The following is a 5,490-nucleotide window of genomic DNA, read 5'->3' on the forward strand; positions in this document are numbered from 1 at the left end:
GGTGGTGATAGCAAGCCCTCATAGATAAAAAAAAAAAGACAAAGTTATTTCTATGCCAAGGAAATTACTCTGTAGTCTTTCTCTTATAAACTACGTATTGCTGAACCTAGATAATTTTTCCTTTATTTAACAATGACATGAAAATGTCAGTTGAGTTGGCTTTCCTGAAGACTTTGTTTCTTGAATATTAGTGGCTAGCTGAGATAAATTCTTTTCATCTCTTTCTCGCTTTGGCAGCACATGTGCTCGCTTCGGCAGCACATATACTAAAATTGGAACGATACAGAGAAGATTAGCATGCCCCTGCGCAGTAAGGTTTCTTTACCTCCCTGTAGACTCTGCTCTCCAGAGGTGAACAGGGTCCTCTAAACCCACTTGCTGCACACACAAACACCTGAGGGTTGTATTCTCCCACAGGTGTTGGAGACTGATATGGTGCTCTGATTTATATTTACATAATGGCTAGTGACATCGGGCATATTCACATGTTTTGACCATTTACATTTCTTCTGAGAAATGTCTATTCAGATGTTTCTTCACTGTATTTTTTGGAGTTTTTCCAATTCATGTAAATGTTCTGGAAATCTGTAAACATTCAGAGTTTTAATTTTTCCTGCCATCTGTTCATTGTATCTACACTCTGATGTTTACTTTGTTGTGAAGAAGTATCTTAGTTGGATATACTCAAATGTCTCTGTTTTTATTTTTGTGACTATTGCTATTGGAATCTTACCCAAAAGCTATTGTGTGTTGACAATATTTAGAGTTCCCCTATGTTTACTTGGGTTTGGGTCTTATGATTACATTTTAATTCACTATGAGTTCACTTTCACATAGTGTAAGAGATGTTGGAGTCTCTTTTCAGGCTTCTACATATGGATAATCAAGTTCCTCTGCACCACTTGTGAAAGAGATTCTTCTTTCTCCAGTTCATTTTAGTTCCTTTGTTAAATATGAGTTGCTGGTAGAAATTTGGGTTTATTTCTATGCTACCAAGTCTTTTCCATTGAACTATGTGTCTGTTATTATATCAGTGCTAACACTTCTTCTTTTTTTTTTTTTGCAGTTTATTTATTTGAAAGGCAGAGTTACAGAGAGGTAGAGGCAGAGAGAGAGAGAGGTCTTCCATCCACTGGTTTACTCCCCAAATGGCCACAATGGCCGGAGCTCTGTTGATCTGAATCCAAGTGTCAGGAGCTTCTTCCAGGTCTCTATGCAGGTGCAGGGGCCCAAAGACTTTGGCCATTTTCTACTTTTTTCTCAGGCTATACCAGAGAGGGGTATAAGAAGTGGAGCAGCTGGGAAACATACTGGCACCCATATGAGATGCCGGCACTGCAGACAGTGACTTTACCTGCTTTGTCATAGTGCTGACCCCTGTAATATGTCTTAAAATATGGTGTGATGTCTCCAGCTTTTTTTTGCTTTATAATATTGCTTTAGATGTTAAGCATCTCTCATGTTTCTATGTGAATTTTAGCATCATTTTTTCTAGCTCTGAGAACATCGTTGGTATGTTGATTGGATTGCATTGAATTTGCAAATTGCTTTTGGTAGTATGGATATTTTGGTATTATTCTTCCCATTCACAAACATAAGTTTTCTGTGAGACTGTCAAAAAGCCTTGACAAAAATTGGACTTTATTACACAAAAATTCATCACTTTTTGGGATCATTTAAATCCATAATTTTGCACTAATATTTGATAAATCATTAAAGACTTTGAGCATTTTAGTAGGAGAAATTAAAATATTTATCAATTTCTTCAAATATTGTTTAGATGTGATATTCAAATATTGTTTAGAGCCATTGTCTGTATTCCCTCTAAATTAGGATCTTTTTGCTTTTTGCCTGTTAAACTTGTCCCTTGACTCAACAACCCTTTTTAATGTAATGTAAACTGAAAATGTCATTTCATAAGCTAAAAAAAATGACAAAGAAGGAAAAAGAAGGGAGGGAGGTTGAGTATATAATTATGTTCTCCGAATTTTTTCTATAAAACATATTGAATCATTTAAAAGCTAATTAAAATTAAACTCAAAATTGGACCATTATGACCAATATTTAAAACAAGTGATTAAAAACTGTAGATGTCTTCAATTTTGATTATCATTCTTCTTTAGAATATCTGAAAGAAATCCGGTTTCTCACTTTAAAATATACCAGTGTGTTAGAATTCAGTATTAAATGACTTTGTTTAAAAGTGTTATTTAATCTATTGCTTTAAGTAGTAATACTATGGCCATTGTAAAACAAAATCCTTATCATTTTTCATAAAACAGAAAGGGCCTTTAAAACATCATCACTAAAAATATTAAGAGACCTAAAATATAACATTCTTAAAACCCAAGTGATACCATTCAAAATTTTCAAATATGCAGGGATAGTTCGTGTCAAGTAACTAAATAATTGTTAAGTGTATATATGGAATAGCTTCTATAAATTCTTTTGGCAAGGGCTGGCACTGTGCCATAGTGGGTGAGGCTGCCACCTGCAGTGCTGGTATTCCATAGGGGCATCAGTTCAAGACCTGGCTGCTCCACTTCCTATCCAGCTCTCTGCTATGGCCTGGGAAAGCATTATAAAATGGTCCAAGTCCTTGGGCCCCTGCACCTGTATAGGAGACCAGGAAGAGGCTCCTGGCTCCTGCCTTCCAGTCAGCACAGCTCCAGCCATGGAGGCCAACTGTGGAGTGAACCAGTGAATGGAAGACCACTCTCTCTGCCTGTCCTTCTCTCTCTGTGTAATTCTGACTTTCAAATAATATAAATAAATCTTCAAAAAATTCTTTTGGCAAATAGATGAAGCTACTTGTTATACATTTCAAATAAATAGCAAACATACTAGAAAAATATATTGAATAAAATTTAAGCAACTCATAGCTATACACAGAAATTTCTCACCATAACAACATAGCAACCACTAAATTTCCAAATTCAATTTTCCACAACTTAGAATCTTTAACTCCAGAAGGAGTACAAAATTGACAGAACAGTGGCCTATGTATCAGGATACCTAATGCTAATACAGAATTATCCCTGCCACAACTTACCTATGTGACCTTGAACAGTTCACTTAACTTCTCTGGGCTTGGCATTTAGCATCCTCATGTGATAAAGGAGGCTTGGATAAGATCAGTTGTACTCTATCTTGAGACTTCAATGATCTCTCAGTTTCCAAACAGGCACCTTAAGGGAAAGTAAACCTTTAGATCAAAGCTTACATTTTTAAATATAAATATATTTTAAACTGTTTCTACAACTAGTACAAAACAACACATTCAAATGTGTACCATGCCACTTTTCAATATTTGGGAATAATTAATGCATCATTTTAGAGCATTGTCTTGAGGCCAGTGCTGTGGTGTACCTAGTAAAGCCACTGCATGCAGTGGGGGCATCCCATATGGAGGCCGGTTCAAGTCCAGGCTGCTCCACTTTCCATTCAGCTGTCTGCTATAGCCTGGGAGAGCAGTAGGAAGTTGGCCCAAGTCCTTGGGCCCCTGAATCTGCATGGGAGACCCTGAAGAGGTCCTGGCTCCTGGTTTCAGATTGGCATATCTCTGACCTTTTAGGCCATCTGGGGAGTGAACCAGCAGATGGAGGACCTCTCTCTCTCTCTCTCTTCCTCTTGTTCACTATCTGTGTAACTCTGACTTCCAAATAAATAAATAAATAAATCTTTTAAAAAATCAAAAGAATATTGTCTGGCACACAGTGAACCACTAAGTACAAGATATTATTAGTAATATTAGATGGAAATGTTGAAATAAACTAGGCAATAAGCCTTAAGATGCAAATTAATACCAAGAAATATAATCTCAAATTTCTGTGTTCAACAAGGTAGTCTCTTTTCACTACTAACTTTATACTAAATAAGATATTTTGATATTTTGTTAAGAGTAAATTTATCGGGGGCCAGCGCCGTGGCTCACTTGGTTAATTCTCCACCTGTGGTGCTGGTATCCCTTATGGGCAAAGTGTTCTAGTCCTGGTTGCTCCTCTTTCAGTCCAGCTTTCTGCTATGGCCCGGGAAGGCAGTGGAGGATGGCCCAAGTGCTTGGGCCCTGCACCCGGATGGGAGACCAGGAGAAAGCACCTGACTCCTGGCTTTGGATGGGCACAGCTCCAACTGTGGCAGCCATTTGGGGACTGAACCAATGGAAGGAAGACCTTTTTGATTTCTCACTGTATATAACTCTACCTGTCAAATAAAAAAATTATTAGTTTTTCATAAAAACTGCAGTATTGAAAAAGTTCTAAAATCCCTCTAATTCTAAATGTCTGTGACTGCTAACTCATTAGCACATATTGCATTCTTTACATCTGGGTAATCATGACAATTCACTTTTAAATGATTAACAGATCTGCTGTTATATATAAATACATGCTTTTCCGAAAATCATACAATAAGCAGGCTACATACTGTACTTCAAGTAAAACTGCCATATCCAGTCCTACAATTGTAAATAAGACAGTTTCAATTGTTCAGCATTATCAATTATAAATTCCAATCGTGTAGCAATACTCATAAGAATTTAGGGGGCCGATGCTGTGGAGTAGCAAGTAGAGCTGTGGCTTGCAGTGCTGACATTCCAATTGGGTGCCAGTTCAAGTCCTGGCTACTCAAATTACTATCCATCTTTTTAGGCAAGTAAGACTTACTATCCAGCAGTAGAGGATGGCCCAGGCCCTTGGGCTCCTGCACCTGCATAGGAGACCCAAAAGAAGCTGCTGGCTCCTGGCTTTGTATTGGCAGAGCTCCAGCCATTGTGGCCAAATGGGGAGTGAACCAGTGGTTGGAAGACTGCTCTCCCTCTCTCTCTCTCCTTCTCTGTGTAACTCTGACTTTCAAGTAAAATAAATGAATCTTTTTTTAAAAAGGATGAAATAAAAAGGAAGATGAAGATTACAAAATTGTTTAATTTTTTTAATAAATATAAATTTCCAAAGTACAGCTTTTGGATTACAGTGGCTTCCCCTCCCCAAAACATCCCTCCCACCCATAATCCTCCTATTTCCTGCTTCCTCTCCCATCCCAGAAGATTACAAAATTGTATGAAGGACATTTGTACAGTAAACAAATATACTGATTTCCAATGCAATATTTGAATACTTGAAGCAGGAACGCTAAGTACTTCTTTGCCAAAATAACATGTTTTGTCCAGTGTAAAACCCATTTGCCATCCCAATACACAAAGGGATTTGGGGCAATAAGGAAAAAAGAAGTCCACACATGCAGAAATTTTAAGCAAAACAAAATAGAGAATGTATTTAGTTTCATGAAAATCACACAAGAATTAATAGTATTCCACCCATTTGCAACAAATATTTTTAAGTTTAATGAATGAATAAATTTTCAGTTACATAGCAGAAAACTTCTACCCTCTCCCTTAAAACTGAAAAAGAAACTTTTTAAAAGTAAAAACTGATGAAAGAATTCTGCAATACATGTTAATGTTAAGTAGCCCAGCAGAGTTTATTTAGAAAT

General features: G+C 37.0%; 1 pseudogene; it reads left to right on the plus strand.

The window, feature by feature from the left end:
* Nucleotides 1-242: 242 nt before the first annotated feature.
* On the plus strand, nt 243-310 carry LOC138848125 (U6 spliceosomal RNA; annotated as a pseudogene).
* The last annotated feature ends 5,180 nt before the right edge of the window (nt 311-5,490 follow it).

This window comes from Oryctolagus cuniculus, unplaced genomic scaffold (genome assembly GCF_964237555.1).
Source record: "Oryctolagus cuniculus unplaced genomic scaffold, mOryCun1.1 SCAFFOLD_99, whole genome shotgun sequence".
Taxonomy (NCBI): Eukaryota; Metazoa; Chordata; class Mammalia; order Lagomorpha; family Leporidae; genus Oryctolagus; species Oryctolagus cuniculus.